At 38.1% G+C, this 21,409-nt stretch overlaps 1 long non-coding RNA gene across 1 annotated transcript in view; it reads left to right on the top strand.

Annotated features, from left to right (window-relative positions):
• The window catches only part of LOC310900077, a 110,881-nt gene extending 99,805 nt beyond the window's left edge, over positions 1 to 11,076 (top strand). The window contains exons 5-7 of the long non-coding RNA XR_014584812.1: positions 5,408 to 5,475; positions 7,619 to 7,666; positions 8,974 to 11,076. This is a non-coding gene — a long non-coding RNA (uncharacterized lncRNA). The remainder of the gene's footprint in view (positions 1 to 5,407; positions 5,476 to 7,618; positions 7,667 to 8,973) is intronic.
• The last annotated feature ends 10,333 nt before the right edge of the window (positions 11,077 to 21,409 follow it).

Below are 21,409 nucleotides of genomic sequence, written 5' to 3'. Positions count from 1 at the left end.
GTGAACATCAGCGTACAGATGTCTATATTGTAGCTGGTTTTTTATGATCTTAGGGTATTCATTTTGCATCTCTACACATTTTGTCATTCCCATGCATAGCTGAGAGAACTGTAATTGTCAATACCAAGCTCAATTGTGCTCTACAAGTTGCTTCCACAGAACAGTCATAACCATGACAGAAAATCCTAAAAGAAGGAGTAAACAATATTTATGGCTTTTTATAGATGATTTTCACAGTCTTTCCCTGGTGTGTGTGTGTGTGCGCCCGCTCTTGCTTTCATAGTCAGAAGCATTCTTGGCAAAGGTAATTTCTGAGTGAAGAGAATACCCCAGCTGTTTGTTTATTATGGCTTTTGTCACCAGGGAGTCAAAAATTGGACTCCACAATAAAGCAATCAATTGCATAGAATTTGGCCAATTCTAATGGGAAAGGAAGACAACGTCTATTAAAATACCTATTCAGTAGACAGTATTTTGGACGAAAAAAAAAGTTTTCATAATGTACATTTCTCAGTTTTTGCATGATCAATGTTACTGTTTGTCCACCAGCTAAAAACAACAGCTCTTCCAAAGAATTAGAAAATAACAAGATGTCTTAGCCTGGACAACCATCTTTCCCGTAAGAAAAGTAGAGAGACAAAAAATGGATTCAGTATTAGAATGGGCTGAGGCTCATCTGTCAGCATATAAGGCTGATTTCACCCATCTTCAATTTCTTATACAGATGCATGTCACAGCCACTATTAAGTTAAGAGCATCTTACTTCATCTGCTTCTTGTCATCAGATTTCAATAACTCTCCAAAGACAGGTATCTCATTTGCATCCCATAGAATGAAAGAGCACATGATTCCTTGCAAAACAAGTGGTAATTCTTTTTAACAGTGTATATACTGACACGTATGCAATGAAATGGGACCACTCTTTAGTACATTTTTTTGTAGTTTTAGAGTTTGGGCTCATTTTTCATCTGGTGTCAATTCTATTCACTTCAAAGTCATTCCAGCAGTTCCTATGGGATTAGCCTTTAACTTCACATGTTGCGTCCTCTTTTGTGTTTATACAAGTGACAGGACTGTACAGTCTGTGCCTCATACTATGTGGTAGAATTTAGTAATCAAATAATCAAAAGTGTGGACTTTTCCTATCTTCCCAGTACATTCAGTAAGTATTCCCAAATTTTTAGTTAACTGGGACAAATTATTTAAACATAGTTCCTTAATCTGATCCATAATTAAACTTCCCCAAAAGCTGAATTTAAATTTGGAGGAAAATAGATGGCTTTGCATCAAAGCAAAAACTTTTGTTGGCAGTATTGTTGTTTCCTTAGCTGTCTAGGTGCAGATGTGTGTGTTCACTCCAGGCTCTTTGTGAGTTGTAGTGATCCTGGGCAAGGCTAGGAGACAATTTAATGTGTGTAACAGAAGATGACATTAAATAATGCAGCAAATACTGAAAAAAAAAAAAAAAAAAAAAGAAAAAAGCAGAAGCTAAAGTCTTCAGTTTTGTTTGTTTATTCCTTGGTCATATGTTAGTACCAAATCTGCTAATGCCACCATGCTGGCTGGACACATCCATTTCCAGCCAGCTCCAACATACCACCTCAGGATGCAGCCAAGCCCACCAGCCAAGCTGGTGACACCTCTGGGAAAATTTGCTAAGACAGTGCAATATTTTGCCTGGGAGTGAGGGGAAAAAGAAAATACAAGAACAACTACAAAAAACTTGCAAACACCAGATTCAGAAGAGAAGGAGGGAGAGGAGATGCTGCAGTCTGTGGAGAGTAACTACATGAGGAGGGGGAGTGAGAGAGTGTCTGGGTGGGTGTCTGTCAGACAGCCAAGGTCAGCATATCACAGCTGGAAAAGACAGTTTGGTTCTGCTTTGCCTCTTTTCCTTTGGTATCACTGAATTGTCATGTTGTGCTAGCAGGAGAAACAAAAGAGGTACATATCAATAGTGATTGGGCTACCTGGATCTCATATGTTGTGAATTTAAACTAAAATAAAACTTGACCTCTGGATTATGCCAAAAAAAAAAAAAAAAGTCAAGCACAAATTATTTCCAAGTACCATTTTGGCTTATCTAGTACTGCATTAGTACTAAAATGCACAGTCAGAACAGACACAAATTGATTCATATTGTGTTTTATTTCCCCCCAGTCAATAAGACTTGTATTCATTAAAGAAATGTTACATTGGCTTTCAGATATTTTACAGCAAACCTATTTCTTCTGGGTCAGTATCCAAGCTTTAACTTAAGATCAGAGGAAGAAAAGAAGTTTTATGGTGATGGATCTTTAAAAGGGACGTCCACCTGAACCCTGTTCAAGAGAAAAATTCATAGACTTAAGTGTGTTATTGATCATTTTTGCATCACAGGAAAAACTTGGAACTCTTCTTGGACCCTTAGAGTGTGGGCAGGGTATGGCTGTAAGGCCAGGAATGTCATCTGTCTAGCACTTTTGATTTTAATTTTTTTCCATGCAGTTGAATTGTAACTCCTAGTTCAGATGCTTGCAGTTATAGCTCTCTACAGATTGAAGCCAAATTTGCAATTACTTTTTTCTGCTTGTATACTTTACAGTTAATGTTTGTTTCAGTTAGAAAATGCTCTGTCAATAAATCAAAGCTCCCTACTGGAATGTGGGGTTCCTGGGGATGTTCTGATAGCTGTCCTGGAGGAGGGAACCTGCAAGCAAAATTTTATGGGTGGAACCTGCAAGCAAAATTTTAGGAGGATCAGAAACACTATCACCAGGTATTGGAAAATGTCTGATTTAACAGAATAGCAATACTTAGCAGTATCATTATGTATTTCTTTAGTTAGTTAAAGTATTGTGAAAAATTTACAGGGCACTGCTTATCATGAAAAGAAAAAGAACTTTTATTGACCATGGATGTTACTCTGGAGAAGATTGGAAAGGTGGTAGATAATTTTGAGTGTGAACATATGTATGTGTGTCTATCACATTACTTGTAAGAATGGAGTATTGAAGTTTCTTTTTTATTTCAAATTATTATTTATCTCACTTGTGCCTGAATATAATTTGATAATTTTGACTATTCATTTCTGGACTAAGGTTGTGACAAAGGTATTAGTCTATTTTTGATTTTTTTTTTCTTTAAATAGGAGATATTTCTTCAGAAATGCAGATCTTTGGAGGAGTCATGGTCTGTGATTTTAAGGGTTCTCAACCCAAACTTCATTAATTTGTAGTCAGAAGACAGTGTGTCAGAATCACTTTTTCAACAATTACCATCAGAAAGCACTACAGCTAGATGAAGAGATGCAAAAAGTAGCACTGATGTGTGAGATGATTCTTTGTACAAGAAAAGAGAATTGTTTTCTTTGTGATATGGAAATTTGCTACTACGGTTGCAATATACCATTTAAGGTAGTAAAGATCTCAAGAAGTGTTCCCTCTTTTCAATATGACAGTGAAAGTAATTGCATATGCACTCCAGGTACTGAATGTGGTTAATTTAATGGAGACAAAACAAAACCAACCATAAAAAAACAAACAAACAAAAAAACACACACAACAAAAACAAACAACAACAAAAAAAACGGATAAAGACTGTTTCATAAAGTACTTCACCTATGAAGACTATACTTTCCTCATTATTAACTATATAGGACATTCAGCTGGCATCTTCCTACCACAGAGTCACACAATCAAATTAATACCTTTTAGATTTGAAAAACCAGGAAAAATCAATTTTAGAACTTTTCTGATAACTTGTTTTTATTGGCAAATCTGGTGTTCCTAATCAGTATCTTTCACATGCAGGTTCAAATATGAATTGCATCATTAATGGGCTGGTTATGTGTTTTTTGAACTATTGTACCGTGCTGAAACTAAGTTTGAAACTGTTCTTTCACTTTCTGGGAGTATTCAAAATGTCAATACTTTGAAACATGTTGAAACAAACTTTAAAAAGATTTAAAAACCAAAAAAAGTGTTTTGATGATTAATAAGTGACACAAATACAATTTTCCCTAAACTTATTGCTCCTTCAATGAAATCAGACATTTGTGACTGCAAATTAAATTCAGAGAGAGAACTTGATTTACTGAAAAACTACAAAACTGACCTAGCCAGTGCATTTATTTTTAAGGAAAAAGCCTGTAAGAAAATGTTACTATTCAGAGAAAGATGTATTTACTTTGAAAGATTATTTAAGATTTGAAAAATAGTTTCTAAAATTTGTATTTTATTTCCATATCAGAAATGTTTATAACTGGTATAGGACGTACAAATAATACCATTTGTGACATAAACATGTTTTTACATCTTATAGTTATTGAGAATTGTTACAGTGAAGTACAGATCTAAGCCTTAAGGACAAGCACTATAGAAACTTGTAAAAATGAATCAAGACAAAAAACATAAAATGTCCTTTATTTTTCATTTGACATTTGGATATCAAAGACATGGTACTTCTACTGTGCCTTGAATGGTACAGAAAAAGGTAGCAGAGCTCTAGCCTGCTTTGCTGGACAAGACAGTATTCACTGATCAGAAATAATGTGTTTTCTTCCTGGCTTCAGGACTGTAATATTTCAGAGAACCATGGCCAATGACTGTCTGAAAATAATTAATTCCTGAAGACAGAGAATTCAACATAATCTTAGCTGTGAATACCAGTAACAATACTACTTTGATTCTCTCCTTCTGGGTACAGTTTGGGTGGGATTCTTTTTTCCCCTCCTCTTTTTCTATGTTTATAACACTGCTTACAAAAACGAAGTCAATTTAGGTATATTTTCTTTTTCTTCTTTTGTCTTCTTCTTGTCTTTTTTTTTTTTTTTTTTTTTCCTAAAATGTATAATGTTTTCTACTCACTTTCAGTAATTTAAATAGCCATTTTCCTGCCTGGTTGAAGAAAGAGTTTGAAGTTCAAGGGGATGGTAGTGTGTGTTTCAGTGCATGTTATTGTGTTTTTCTAAATATGAGTCCTGATGTCTTACTAGAGGAAACCTCTGTCTTCCATCTGAGAACCTCCTGAGAACTTGTTTATTGCTCTACATGCTTTGACTGTTAGGGCAATGATACCTTTTACTTTTTGGAGACACTGCTTCATGAGCACTACTTCTGTCAGCATTGCTCTTTCTCTCTTCTTTCTTCCAGGGAAATAAAACTTAAAACAAACTTAAACAAAACTGACTATGTACAAGTCAGTTAACGTTTCTTAAAAGCAGTCTCTCTGAAATGGATACTCTGCCTGAAGAGAAGAGAAACTACACTGTAATTTCCTCACCACACAGTATGCATAATGGTAGTCAATGACCAGTTTCTTGGTTATTATTATGAACTGCTATTTTTTCCAAGTGTGTTATGTAGCCTTAGTGGCCAAACAATCAATGTGGGCATTTATCGTGATCTTATTTTCTGTTTCTTTCTAGGAAAATTCTGGTTAAATTGAGATGAATTGTCTGAAGCAAATCACCATTCCCTTTTAGAAGTATATGAGGTCTGTAAATTTACTGTTGTTCTACAACTTGAAATCTTTGCCTGATTATTTGGTGAGAATAGAGTGCAATTGCCTGATTTCACCTACTGATTCTTTACTGACCTTTTGACTTTCTTACTGTTGGGAGACACAAATTTTGTGATCCTGTCTTCATGCTGTTTCTTTTTGTCATTATCTGTGATTCATCTTCCCTATGACTTGGCAAACTTGAGTTATTTTTAATCCTTTGCTGGGCCTCCCTAAAGGCATTATATCATATCTCTTGACACTTCACATGATCTCGCAGTCCCTATTGTCCTACCCTCTTCAGATTCCCTGTATTTCTTTGCTACCACTGATGTGATGCCAACTATTATTTCTCTTTCATAATAAATCTGCAGACTTGGACAACCTACAGCCATTGTCATTTTTCCAAACAACTTGTATGAACACGTTAAACAGAATCAGTCACAGTAACAAATCCTTCAGGGCCTCAGTTGTTATCTTCTCATTTGCAGTAGATTGTTCTGGGACACAATTTTATGGCAAAATATAGTTTGGCTGGTTTACTTTAACCTCTCACTTCATTAGTCAGAGTAATATCTGGAAAAAGGTTGCAGCTCTTCTCACTGTTTGGATTAACCATTTCTGCACCTTTCCAATGTAGATTGTGTTTGAAAACAAAATATTGTTGTTCTGGGTTGGGTTTTTTCAATTATTTATTATCTATATTCAAAATGAGTATCTTGCAGAGGACTTTGTTATCCCTCAGAATGCCTCTGTTTACTCAAGAAGTATAATATTTGCAAGGCTTTCCTCTGCTCAGAATAACATCTTTTGCTCACTGGTGTGGCTATTGATTCCGACCTGTGGTATCTAAGTGAAAGGAGACTGAAGTGTGTTTGCATTAGTCCCAGAAGTGAAGTGAAGCTGGAATTAAGTTTTTTTTTTTTTTTTTTCTTTCCCCGCTTGATAATGTAATAGTTAAACTCTTGCCACTAAAAATTACAAGTATTTTGGCAATGCTACTAAAAGTAATCTTCATAAACCTCAGGAATTCAGAATAGAATCTCATCTTTGATGGAACCAAAGTAGTTAAAAAAAAAAAAAAAAAAAAAGTAAAAAAAACCAGGAAACTTGCAGTTTAAACAAGCAGCAGTAATTCTGCCATGTCATGACTTTTCAGTCCTTCCATGTAAATTACTGTTTTCAGGATGTACAAGATTATATGCAAGTGGTAGATAGCGATGCTGACCTTTTTGCATGAGTTTCAGAAGTCACTTTCAGTGACACTAAGGATCTGTTTATATCACTTGGAAAACAGAAAATGGAACTAAAAAAATATAAGCTAATGTGGCGCTTTCGGTCTACACCCAGAAATCTGTATTTATTAATAATGTGTTTGATTTAAAAAATCTAAAGGTAGAGTAGTAAATACCCGATTTCAGTAGGAATGACTGTTTAGACAACTGTGAAATGTACATGCAGTTCAATGGATGTTGTATGGCTGTGAAGAAAGCCAAAGTTTCTAAGTACCTTAGTACCCAAGTACATTTTTACCTTGTGATCTCCACAAGACTAGATAGAGATTAAATGGATATAATAGAGTTGTGTATTTTTATTTTTTAGTTTTGGGAAAGTAAATAAAATTTCTCTTAACTGTGGAATAATTGTGAAATTTAAACTCTGGAAAAAGCATGCTGAGGATAACAAGGATGTTAGTTTTGAAATGCCGTGGATTGGTTATTCAGAGCTACAAAAATCCATTTCTTTGGGATGTGCATAAATTAGTTCTCTGATTTCTCATTTCATCTGACATTGACCACATGGGGTATTATCAATGCCTGATTGTCAATAGTGTCTGATGGTTGATTTTTGACTATAAGCTGTTCTTCAGAGCCTGAAAAGGCCTGAAACTAAATTCCTTCTCTCTTTAATGACTTGATGGATGTTAGTTCCTGAGAGGGGCGGTTCAGAAAAAAAGGGCACTGCATGACCTTATATCCAGCCCAAAGCACAGGCTCAGCTCCACTAGCTTCTAGTCAGGTCTCCTCAACTGGAAACTCTCAAACTGGTTATCAAATTGCCAAAACCTCCAGCTCCTTTATTTATTTATTTATTTTCTCTTTTGATTTTGTTTTATTTTGCTTTTGTTTATTTCCAGTGAGCCAGGGGAACTATTTCTGCAGTCTTTGGCCTTTAAGAGGGAAAGGTAAGAGGTGATGCAGGAAGTGAAAGGCTGGACATGTATGTGCATGAATACATTTACTTCTCTCTCCAAATCAACTGAGTTAAGAAAAGGAATGTGAGAGAGAAAATACTTCCCATACTAGTGAAATACGCTCATGTAAACTTGTCAGTGGTAGCAGAACAAATTAACAAATAGATTTCTGGCAACAGGGTAAATAATTAGCACTAATAAGTTTCTTTCCTACTGGCAAGGGGCTTCTGGGCAGAATATGTTTGTTTTTTTTTTTTTTAGTGTTCCTCAGTCATATGAATTTATGGATGAATACATCCTACAGTTTATGGTTCTCATGCCCTGACAGTAGTGTGTTATGAGACTTGCAGCTTGATAGATAGCTGGATATATCTACTCCTTATTTGCACTCTTTTGGAAAGATTGTTTAATTTTTAATTAATTTTTAATTAATTTTTTAATTATCTTTTGTTCCAAAAGTTTATTTGTCCATTTAGCTGCAAAATCACTTTTGTTTGACAATGTTGTACAAATATATTTTTCTTGAATGGTGGTGATACCAAAATATGTAAAACAAAAGCTTTAAAGTTTTGTCCAATTAGTTCAGTGTATACTGCCTTAAGAAATGTTTCATTTTTGTAGCTTTGAAGGGTGACTTAATATTAAGCAAGAGGTGGTGCACATTGAAGTGAGAGAACCACTTTTTCTTTCTTTTATCGAATAACCACTTCAAAGCTGAAACTCTTGCATTTGTGTGTTTGCATAGATTTTGGCTGCAGCCAAAAAAGAGGCCTAAGGAGTATATGTACTACACAATAACTGATGAAGTTTTTGGGAAAAGGACGATATTTTAAATCTCATTTTTGGTGAAATTGTAATCTCAATCCTTTATTTTGAGAAATGACAGATTATATGGCTTCCTGTTTACAAAATAGAGGGCAGGATTATTTAAGAAAACTGAGTAGCAGACAAAAAAAATCAGAAAAAGGAAAAACAAAACATATCTTGATATTAGTCAATTTATTGAATTTGGCACCAGAAAGGAAGAAAAAAGGAAAAAGAAAACTAGATGTAAAGTATTGAAAAAGCAAAACCAAAAAACCCTCAGAAGTCTTTAAAAGCTCACAGAGCTTTCAGCTTAAAAAGAACACCTGTAAAATATCCTTCAAGTTGAAATACATTGCCTGATTCTACTAGTATCAATAGTTGTAAAAAGACTACCCATTTTGAAATCTACTTTTACTTCACCAGGTTTCCTAATGTTGTAGTACACTGGTTATGTTGTTCTGCATTAAAATACCTGTGATATTCCCTTTCAGCAGTCTGCATTTATTCCTGCGTTTGCAAGGTAGATACAGTTTCGGAATGTAAACTGACTATATCTTTATTCTATGTAAAGAACATTAGAGGAAATTCACTGATTGGCAACTAATTTTATCACGATTTGCAACTAGGGGACTCTGGAAGAAAAGCTTGAGGACAAAAGTAACAACAGACTATGACAAAAGCTTTTAGATATTCATCTGCCTTTCAGTCAGTATGTGCTCTGTCGTCATCATCTTCCTACACTGAAGATACCTTTCATCTCTGTGATTTTTGTATTTCAGCCCTAATGAAAATGGAACAAAAGGTTGAATGTTTTAAGTAATATTTTTAAAGAATTGTTTTAAGAGAAAGTTGAATTTAATGAAAGGAGAAGAGAGATTTTGAAATGAGCAATTGAAATATGATGAAATTTGACATAATTGGTTAGTAATAGGTGAAAAGTTCACCTTTTCAAGCTTAATTATGTTTTCTAGTAGTCACTCTACTCAAAAGAAAAATAAAGCTAATAAGAGACATTTCATAGCGTGGGACAATAGGTATTATGATGATAGGAAAAAATATTGTAAATCAAACAGAACAAGAGTAGGAATAGAAGTACTATTGTGATTTACAATTGTTGAATGAACTTTAAAAGAGGACACGTTATTCCTAGATTATAAGTATTCATGACAAAGAATGCACATTTTCCATATGGACACATATATTTACTATTAAAGATTTATTTTCTCCCCTAATTCTCAGAGATTTTTTTAATTGTTCAATCATTTTTTATTTTTTAAATCGCATGTGTTTGACAGTATTTCCTGGGTTTGGTTCCTTTTTTTTTTTTTTTTTTTTTCCCAGAAGTGTGTGTGAAATCTAGCTCTAATGGAGATTTTCTTGTTGATTCATTATAATTTAAATACAAAAATACCTAGGTTGCATGATGCCATATGATCTGGAAGAACTCAAACAATCTCATTAATCTCTCATTAAAGCCAGAGACAGTTTTCTACACAGATAAAAATGTCAGGCAATGTTGACAGAGTAGGATAGAGTTGTATCAGAAATACAGACGTTTTCATGGTATTTCATTGCTCCGTACCCACTTTCTCAACTTTTTCCAAATATTCTGATGAGATCCTAACAGCAGGTGACCACTGGACTTGTGAATTTCAGTGGAATCAGACTTTGTGGAAGAATGTAGAACCATGAATGTAGAATGTAGAAAGCAGAAATATAAGTCAAAGGGAAACTATTGTTCGATTTTGGGATAGTTATTATTTCTGATTTTTGTTTTACCTAGGGGCTTTACTATTCATTAGCAGTCACTCTGGAGCAAAATGTGAATGCCATGGAAAAGTCTGTTGAAATTCAGCTGGACAGTCTGTTTGGAGGTCTCAGCTTTGCTTTTCCTTGTCTTAGTAGACCTGACATCTTGACAGCCCTGAGGGCTTTCAAAGAGAGACAAGGTAGTAACAAAAGAGGCCCAGCATATACATCCCCACTAAGCTTCTCTCTGGCCAGTATGAATGGCTTGCCAGGGAACATAAGACACAAAAATGGCTAGTGGAGTGAGTCTTCAGATGAAAGAATAATGGAGCGCAGCACTAGGGGAACATCTTCAGAAATACAGAGCTCCTGCCTTGCCAAAATGTGTGCTATCAGTAATGAAGGAGTACCATGGTAGAGTGGAAACACAATGACGTTTTCGCTCTCTGCCTAGGGTCACGAAATCTGAAGAAACTCCTCTCCTCAAGCACTGCTGAATTTTATTTACTCGTAATCTATTTCCTGGCTCCTAGGCTGATACTGGTTGCTCCTCCTGGTTGGGCTTTCTTTCCTTTCCATAGTTAATATTTTGATGAAACCTAGAGCAAACACGTAATGCATGTAATCGCACAGAAGAGGATGAGAGAGTGCTTTTGCCAGCACTGCACTTCTTGGGTGCTTTTCTCTCAGGTGAGCACTATGCTTGGACAACTATTTTTGCTTCTAGCTCTATTCCAGTTTCTAACTCTTTCTATTTCAAATGCTGGATTTCCTATACAACAGACCTATTGCTCTGTCCAAGGTTCCTCGCTCAACTTGCTTGAAACACACAATCTCCCTCTTCACCATCCTTTGAAGTATACCCCTTTAATGTGAAAAGGCTCCTTCTAGGGGGATACTTAATTGCCTTTCTATTTTCACTTTTTTTTTTTCTCTAAAAAAGGGTAGCTATCCCTTTGATTTTGCTGCCTTTGGATGCTTCAAGAGGCTCTGAGTAAGAACATTTGAAATGATGTATTGACATTTCACATGGATCACTGACAGCCTTTCATGGCTGCTGTTGCCAAGATGTGGTTTTACGTAGCAGGCTTCATACAGTTGCTTTGTAAAAACTGAACTATGTGTGAGGTGTTCTCCTAATATTTCATATTTTAAGCAGAAATAAGTATGCAGGGAGAAGTAACTAAAGGTAATCTACGTGCACCAAGGTTAAAAATGGTGGGACTGAAGTTGAAGATGGATATTTAGTATGTGGAAAACAACCTGGTGGCACAGAAATAGTTTAGCAGAGCAGATCCCTGCTCCTTCCTGCTCTGCACCCAGGTGTCCCCAGGCTGTGTGGTACCATCACTCTGACTTCTAACATTTAGGAAGCACCCTGTGTAATTGGCTGAACTGGTTTCCATCTGTTTCTGAGCTGAGATGATTTTGGCCAGGAAAAGGTGTAGTATAATTTTTCCTCTTCCTTTTACAAGCAACCCCACATGCCACTTGTCCAGAGCTCGTTATTTGGTCTACACTTTCTACGGTCACAGGGCTTTCAGGTCCTTTGGTACAGGCAAACTGCTTATGTGAGAAGTTAGTATTGCTTTTCCTGTGGAAATAATCTGAAGATAGCAGCAGCTTTCAAGTAGTGGAGATAGAAAAGCCACTTATTTTGCTAATTTCTGCTGTTTGTTCTGCAGAAGTGAATATGTTGGTAGATCTGCATCATCATATTATTTGAAGCAACTATTAATGCTAAATAGGTGTTTTAAATTTTGTGTTATGAGAAGCTTGCAAAACAGCAACAGAACTGAAGTTTTGTAGAAAACCTGGAATATCACCTCTGTTATTCATCTCAAACTAAGTGTTTTCTGAGAATGGCACCCTGAGGGCAGAAAAGAGGACAGATTGACTTCATCATAATGATTTTTTTTTTGACTGGGCGTTGTCAGCAGGTCTCCCCATGTAACACATTAATATCCACATAAGGTGGGTTGAGACTGACTGAATGCTTTCTTTGTTGGAATGGTCATAAACAGTCTCAAGAACTGGAAGACATTGGAAAACCTCTGTGTGCTCAAAAAATGACTGTTTTAGGGAGTAACTTTTGTTATTTCAAGAGGGGCAAGTACAAGGGGCAATGAGCATGTATGCAGTCTCAAGCCCTGGTGCAGCTCAATTGCCATACTGAAGACTTCGGTCATTGCTCTGAGGAAGGGAATGTTCTTGCATGTGATGCCTGCTAGGTTATAGTGCTAGGCTGCTCTGCCTTGTACAGCTGCTTTACTCAGCACTAACATGTAGAGGGGCACAGCCCTCTTCTAGAGCTGGTTTCATTTTCTTATGTCTTACTAGAGTATCTTCGGTTTTCGAAGAGAAATTTTTTCTTCCTAAGCACATAGATGGAAATAAATGCAGAACTAAGCTAAAAGGGAGACAATCTTCTTATCTTATATCATGATAAAGACCCACTGAAAAAAAGATCCTGTGGTGCTTTCCCTACAGCAAAGTGAGCAAATTTTCAAATGTTGAACTAAACAGATATTCCAATGTAGGCAATGAAATAAAAGATACTGAGGGAATGAGCTATTCCATCTCCCATTATGATTATAAATAGTGAGGATGAAGTATGAGCATCTCATTTTGAAAATGCTGTTCTGTGCCCAACGTCCGATCTCTGCTGTTTAGATTATGTTACCTAGCTTGGAGAGCTGCTTCTATCTCAAGTATGAAGTAACACTGAATATTCAGGTATTTGCGCCAAATATAATGATTCTAGTCTTTGTAAGCATAAATGGCAAACTACAATGCTAAAACAATATGATTATTTTTTCTCTCTCTATGCATGTATCTGCATATAGGTGTATATTTTATTAAAGTTCAAAAAATGCAAATTGCACATCTTCTACAGTGTACCTTTGTGAGGTAAGTATGCTGCTACATTTTTTCAAGTTAACAAAGTACTTTCCTGTTTGCAGAATTTGTTCTTTATGCTTCAGCCAGCCGAAACTCATCTTTATCGTGTATTCACTGAATTGGGTTTCATGTTTTAAAATACTCTATTTGTTTTTCTGTAAAGTGTTAATAATATGCTAATGACAATGTTATCTATATATTCAGGGTCAGGTAAGGACCATGTTCCAGTTTAAATATCACTTTTGATTGGGGGAGATTGTTTTCTTTATTCTTTGTAGGGTTTTTCTTTTATGGTAGCGTTCTTTTTCATTTTTTTTTATACATCTATGTGCCAGGAAGAACTAACTGTTTTCATTTTGGTCTTTATTGTATCAACTAATGAGTCAACACTAACCCTAACAGTAGCATGTGGATACTTTTTCCAGAAGGAATCAAACCAAATCTCTATATTTTTGTGGACTGGTTTGTGAATTGTCAAAATCCTACATTCTTCTTGAAAAAAGCCAAGGTAGCCAACCCGGAATACTGGACCAAGCTCCTCCTGACTTTTGGAATATTCAAAGTAGTGATTTTATATTATTATTATTATTATTATTATTATTTACCATTAGCACAGTTGACTACAGTCTCCTCAGGGTTTCATGGAAAAGATCCTCTTGGGGCACCTAGTCATATCAAAGCGGATGGCGGACCTCAGGACTACTTTTTCAGGAGGATTAAGTTGGTTGGTATTCAGTAAATGCTAGATTCTTTTGATATGGGAAACAAAAATGCTGCCTGTGAATTTTCACTGGGGCATCTGCAATTTGTTTTGTTATTTGTAACAAGTAAGAAATTGAATGTCAGCTTTCTCTGTAGTTACTTTTGTATTTGTCTGTTGATGTTAATATGATTTTGGATTTTGTTCATAATGCACACTTTGAGCAGTTGGCCAAAATTACTCATCATTAAGTGATTTTAAAACCTGTTGGAGGAGGGTGATTGGAGTAAAGGCAAACTGACCATTTTAAGTTTTATGTGAATATAAATATAAAATATATATAAATAACATAACATAATAAAAATATATTATATAAATAATATATAATATATATAATAATATATTATATATTATATATTATATATTTAAATAATATATAAATATATTTATATAAAAATAATGCAATATACTAATATATAAATATAATATATATATATATCAACTCCATCTTCTCAGTGACTGTGATTCTACTTCTCTTTTGTTGATTGTAGTGAATTGTGCTAAATGTTGATCATACAAACTATAGGCTACTGTCTGTATTCCTCAAGAGAGGCTCACTTTCTTTTGTATAAATTTTTACTCTGTGGTCTTTTTTCTAGGAAGTGATACAAAGGCAGTTCATCTTCCCATAAAGGAGACAGTAGTCTAATACATTTTCCTTGTGCAGGATAATATTCTTTTTGTGCTACCTACAGAACACAAGAAGAGGTGCCATTTTGATACGAGTTTTTTATACCCGGGTACATATGTTAAGTGTGGAAGTTTTTCCCATGTGGCATCATAAAACTCTGGAAAGTTGTATGTAGTTGGAGGGTCCAATTAAAGAAGAAAAACACCTTAGACTTAGTATGATTAAAAAAATGAATGCAACAAATATATGTGAAGAGAAGTATGTTGAAAACCTTTACCACCTGTGATGAAACTGAGACAACAGGTTGATAATGAGCATGTAAATGGAAAAGCAGAGATTACACTGGTGAATGCACCAGCAATAGCTGTTGCGAAGTCTTCTTATTTAAAAATAATAATTAAAAAAATGCAAAAGGTTTGGGAAGGTCTATGGATCTTTTCACACACTTTTCCAAAACCTAATATAGAACATTGTGAAGGAAGGTTGAAAGTACTTCAGAAGTGTAACAACTGGGTAATATAGGCTGGCATCATCAGACAAGAAATTGGAGTAAACGTACAGGACCATGCTGGACACAAAAATGAATGACAGTGTAGGTCGTAGCTACTGGTTTAGGTCGTACCTGCTTGCTGCCACCCAGGTCCTGCATTTATTTATCTTCAGGGTTTCAGGGTGCTAGAGAGTACCCAGTGAAATGACCAACCATCATTCTACAGGGTTCTTTTTTTTCTTTTCTTATGGAAAATCCCACTCCATCAAAAAATTAAGCCGTTAAAAGGCACTTGTCTGCTGTACATGATGTGCATCTGACAGATGAGGAAGAAATCAGTAATGGAGAAGTGCATTGTGGTTCTTTCTGGTATTAGCTTGTTTTATGCAACCGTATTGTCAGCCTCCACCTTTTGTCCTGCTACCACAAGCTGATGAACATACCAGCTGGAATCAAACAAACCACTCAGGATCAGTGGGTCCTGGAAAAGGGCACTGCTCCACGGAGCATGTCACCAGGCAGTGGCACTGCCATCCCTTCTCAGGGCATCCTCATCCTCACCCCCAAGGGGCAGAGGCAGGATGGGAGCAGGGATCTGTCTTGGGGAGGATGCAGTGAGGAATCGTGGTGAAGATGGGGAGCAGGAGGGGACTGTTTCAGTGTCAGGTTGTAGTTACGGGGCTTTTTTTTTTTTTTGATTATTTGTTTATGCTTACATTTCTCATGGAATAACTGTTTTGGTTTTTAATGATGTGTGAGGAGTGCTGCCAAAAATGGAAAACATTCATTTGAATTTTTAATGAAGTTGATTGTACCTCTTTTCCATTTAATTTCCATGAATATTCTACAGAATATAAAGGGAATATTCACTGGAGCAATAAATGTTATGCTAATTCTGTTGGACAAAAGTGGGAAGGGAGTTTTGAATTCATAATTGTGAGTATTCACAATGATAACCTGCTTTACAGAGTGCTCATCAAAAATCATGCTGCTTTTGCATTGAAGTCAGAGATTGTGTGTTTCTAGACTTCAGGGTATGTACACAGCTTCTGCAGAATTAGTACATGAGCAACAAACCTAAAAATATACCAAGCAATACTGTGCCTAACTGATGTTACAAATTCTAGAAGAAAAAAAAAAATAAACCTGATTGCTAAAGCCAAAACACAGTGAGCTGTCTTGATTGTATGAAAGGTTTCATTATTTTTGAAATAATCTTATGCAGTGGAAAAATATTAGGAACTGAAATTTATTGATAGGTTTTTGTTTTATAAACAAAATATTTATTATTCACAAGTGTAGTTCTTCTAACCATTACAGCTGTGGAATAGTAATTCCTTTTACCAGTAAGTCCAGCATGGGGCCCATCATACAGGGGAAAACAAAGAGAAAAGGTAAAAGAACGCAGTGGAAAAGGATGAAAGAAATGTAAAGGCTTCATATGCTTAATACTCAGACCTAACAGATTTAGGACAATGTTCCTGACCAAGATAATAGAAATTCAAATTAAGATTTTCTGAATATGTTAAGTATTGAGAGTGTTTTTTATAAAATATATAATGATATCACTTTATTTACTCTATATTTTTGTATATAATATTCACCCAACTGGATCTGTTTGTATAGAAGTGTTTTCCCTAGTTTTGTCCATCATTTTCCAGTTCTTCTCCTGCCTAGGTAGCCATTTATCTCTGATAACTCTCACAGAGAGATTGCTGTCTCTCTTAACTATTTGAGCTGTCTTATTGACTTGCATAATGTTATTTAAATGGGTAAGGAATAATGTTGATAAGGCTTACTATTTGTAAACTCATGCTGATTTTTGCTACTGCTTTGGATATTATGCTGGTGTGGTTTTTATTTATTTATTTATGATTTTTCAGTCCTTTGGGCAAGGGGAGATTTTTCCATAAAATCTGTAACATGGAGTGTGACAGAAAAAGTTTTGTGAGTTTGACTCTGCAAGTTTGTCTCTCTGGTGTTTTCCTGCTAGCACTGAATTTTCAATAAGTCAGCTAGACCTATTTGCATAATGCTGTTAACAAACTTTTTTTTTTTTTTTATAGCAGAAAACAAACCATTATCTCATAAATGACTGTTCTCTAATATGTTCTTTTTGATTTTTTCCAATCTTTTATTTTTGTAACTAAACCAAATTTTAATAATGGTAAATTTCAGTGAATCTTCAGTGACTTTTAAAGCTGTTTTCTCTCTCGAGTCATTTAGCAAAACTTTCCGTCTGAGGCTTTTTTCTGCCTGGGAGGCCTCCACAGTGTATGCAGGTATTCAGATACTTTTGCATGTGATGATGTGGGTGCTTTTAAATTTAAATGAACATTGTCTTTAATTTATTTTAGCTTAAGTCTCTTACAAGTATCATAATTTAAAACGAATAGGCCCTCTGAAATCTGCAATAAGCGTCCAGAGAGGATCATTTGAGAATCTATTATGTGTATCTATTTAAATGCATTCTTTGTGATATTGAAAATTGTTCCCTTGTAGAAAGAATAAAGCCTAATATTTACAGGCTGTAAGTTTTTATTTTATTGTCAATAAAATCCCAATATATAGTCTATGATAACAGACTAACATATTGAAGCTTCAGTACCAAAACAGCTTGATTGTCCTTTTTCTTCCCTTCCAATAAAAACGTAAATAAATTTAAAAAAGGTATTTAATTATTTTGTGCGTATAGTTAAGTTGATTTAGCACTTAATTTTATTTGATATGCGTTCTATGGCTGGCAGTGCAGTTATAAGTCACAGTTGATTGATACACTCCTTTCACCTTTGGAGACCTCAGTTTAATCCTGGCATAGGTCACACTGGAAATTAGTTTCAATAGGCATGTTATACTCTTCAGTGCATGTTTGTCCACATCATAAAGCTATCAACCAACATGATGCAGTTAACAGTCAATGCTGTGGACAAGCTGGTGACCAGATGGGATTTTGAAAGGCAATTTGTGTCCCTTAGCAGAACTGTGATAGGGTGGAGCCACGCTCTTTTCTCCTGAATTCCTGGATCTGACTGGTCACCAAGTTTCTTCGTTTTCATGGACAGCAAATGTAGATACTTGAAATGAATGGCTTTCCCAGGTTGCTTTCCTGAAACTTCTTACTACAAGTTTTAAGGACCCAAGAGCAGGTCTAGAATGGGCATTTCAATGCAGTCTGGAAACATCCATTTCACAGAATCTCATCTAGGTTGGAAGAGACCTCCAAGATCACCTAGTCCAACCTCTGACCTAGCACTAACAAGTCCTTCACTAAACCATATCACTAAGCTCAACATCTGAACGTCTCTTAAAGACCTCCAAGGATGGTGACTCAACCACTTCCCTGGGCAGCCCATTCCAATGCCTAACAACCCTTTTGGTACAGAAGTTTTTCCTAATATCCAACCTAAACCTCCCCTGGCACAACTTTAGCCCATTCCCCCTCGTCCTGTCACCAGACACGTGGGAGAATAGACCAACCCCTACCTCGCTACAGCCTCCTTTAAGGTACCTACAGAGAGCGATAAGGTCGCCCCTGAGCCTCCTCTTCTGCAGGCTGAACAATCCCAGCTCCCTCAGCCGCTCCTCGTAAGACTTGTTCTCCAGACCCCTCACCAGCTTTGTTGCCCTTCTCTGGACTCTCTCGAGCACCTCCATGTCCTTCTTGTAGCGAGGGGCCCAAAACTGAACACAGTACTCAAGGTGCGGCCTCACCAGAGCCGAGTACAGGGGGACAATCACTTCCCTAGCCCTGCTGGCCACACTGCTTCTTATACAAGCCAGGATGCTGTTGGCCTTCTTGGCCACCTGAGCACACTGCTGGCTCATATTCAGCCGACTATCAACCAATACTCCCAGGTCCTTCTCTGCCAGGCAGCTTTCCAGCCACTCATCTCCCAGCCTGTAGCTCTGCTTGGGGTTGTTGCGCCCCAGGTGCAGGACCCGGCACTTGGCCTTGTTGAACTTCATACAGTTGACCTCAGCCCCTTGGTCCAGCCTATCCAGATCCTCCTGCAAAGCCTTCCTTCCCTCGAGCAGATCGACACACGCACCTAACTTGGTGTCATCTGCAAACTTACTGAGGGTGCACTCGATCCCCTCATCCAGATCATCGATAAAGATATTAAAGAGGACTAGCCCCAGTACTGAGCCCTGGGGGACGCCACTAGTGACCGGCCTCCAACTGGATTTGACTCCATTCACCACAACTCTTTGGGCCCAGCTATCCAGCCAGTTTTTAACCCAACGAAGCGTACGCCAGTCCAAACCAAGAGCAGCCAGTTTCTTGAGGAGAATGTTGTGGGAAATGGTGTCAAAAGCCTTACTGAAGTCAAGGTAGACCACATCCACAGCCTTTCCCTCATCCACTAAGCGTGTCACTTTGTCACAGAAGGAGATCAGGTTTGTCAAGCAGGATCTGCCTTTCATAAACCCATGCTGACTGGGCCTGATCGCCTGGTTGCCCTGTAAGTGCCGCGTGATGACACTCAAGATAATCTGCTCCATGAGCTTCCCTGGCACTGAGGTCAAACTAACAGGCCTACAGTTCCCTGGGTCTACCCTCCGGCCTTTCTTGTAGATGGGCATCACATTTGCTAGCTGCCAGTCGACTGGGACCTCCCCTGATAGCCAGGACTGCCGATAAATGATGGAAAGTGGCTTGGCCAGCTCCTCCGCCAGTTCTCTCAGTATCCTCGGGTGTATCCCATCCGGCCCCATCGACTTGCGTACATCCAAGTGCTGTAGCAGGTCACCAACCATTTCCTCGTGGATAGTGAGGGCCACATCCTGCTCCCCATCCCCTTCCACCAGCTCAGGGTACTGGGTATCCAGAGAACAACTGGTTTTGCCGCTAAAGACTGAGGCAAAGAAGGCATTGAGCACCTCAGCCTTTTCCTCATCTTTTGTAACTAAGTTTCCCCCCGCATCCAGTAAAGGATGGAGGTTCTCCTTAGTCCCCCTTTTTGCGTTGATGTATTTGTAAAAACATTTTTTATTATCTTTAACAGCAGTAGCCAGATTGAGCTCCAGAGCGCTGATGATTTCACAACTTCTGCCAGCTGCCTGTAGAACTCCTCATCCATCTCCTCATCCTGGTTTGGCGGTCTATAACAGACCCCCATCAGGATGCTTGCCTTGTTGGCCTTCCCACTGATCCTAACCCATAAGGACTCAACCTTATCATTCCCAGACTCAAGTTCCACAACATCAAAACACTCTCTAATATAAAGAGCCACACCACCACCCATTCTATTCTTCCTGTCCCTTCTGAAGAGCCTATAGCCAGATCTTGCAGCACTCCAGTCATGAGAGTGGTCCCACCACATTTCCGTGATGGCAACCAAGCCATAGCCTGCCTGCTGCATGATGGCTTCCAACTCCTCTTGTTTGCTACCCATGCTGTGCGCATTAGTGTAGAGGCACTTCAGCTGGGCCATTGCCTTCTCCCCCAGCCTTGCCCTTGTTCCCCCGGCGCACCTCTAACAAGCCTTATTTCAGCCCTGTCCCCCTTCTTACCTAGTTTAAAGCCCTCTCAACGAGCCCTGCCAGCTCCTGGGCTAGGATCCATTTTCCCCTTAGAGATAGGTGGGACCCATCTGCGGCCATCAGGCTGGGTGCCGAGTAAAGCGCCCCATGGTCAAAAAAAAACAAAATTTCTGTGTTGGCACCAGCCTCTGAGCCACGTGTTTATCAGGTGGGCCTTCCGTGTCCTCTCTGTACCCCTCCCTGCCACTGTAGGGATGGACAAAAACACCACCTGTACTCCCGCTCCATCCACTAACCTTCCCAGTCACCTGAAGTCCCGTTTGATAGCCTTCAGGCTTCTCTCTTCAATATTATCACTGCCAGCCTGGACTATCAAAAGAGGATAGTAATCAGAGGGGCGAACCAGGTTGTGAAGCTTTCTGGCAAAATCTCTGACCCTGGCCCCAGGCAGGCAGCAGACTTCCCTACAGGTAGGGTCAGGCTGACAAATAGGGCCCTCTGTTCCCCTGAGAAGGGAGTCACCTACAACGATCACCCTTCTGTCTTTCTTGGTGGAGGCAGTCTTGAGGCGTGGAGTCGACTTCCTTGCCCTAGGCATCCTCCTGGGCAGACTTTCTACCTCGTCCTCACCCACCAGTCTCTCAAGCTCCAGGGCCTCAAATCTGTTGTGTAAGGGCATCTGGGAAGGTGGGGCTGGGGGGGGTGGGGGGGGGTGGGGGGAGTGCCTGCGAGGTCGAGCAGGGACCTGTCTCCATTCCTCCTCAACTCCTAGGTCCCCTCCCTCTGCCTGACAGCGACAGGGCAGGGGGTCCACCCCCGTTTGGGGTGTCTCACCCCGGTACCTCTCCTTCAGGCCTTTCAGGGAGTTGCTCCACCAGTCTATCTCCCACTCACATTCCCTGATGGCCCTTA

This window comes from Anser anser (genome assembly GCF_964211835.1).
Source record: "Anser anser genome assembly, chromosome: 1".
Classification (NCBI taxonomy): Eukaryota; Metazoa; Chordata; class Aves; order Anseriformes; family Anatidae; genus Anser; species Anser anser.
Note: the sequence above shows the minus strand (reverse complement) of the source record. Positions and strands in the feature narration are given on the sequence as shown.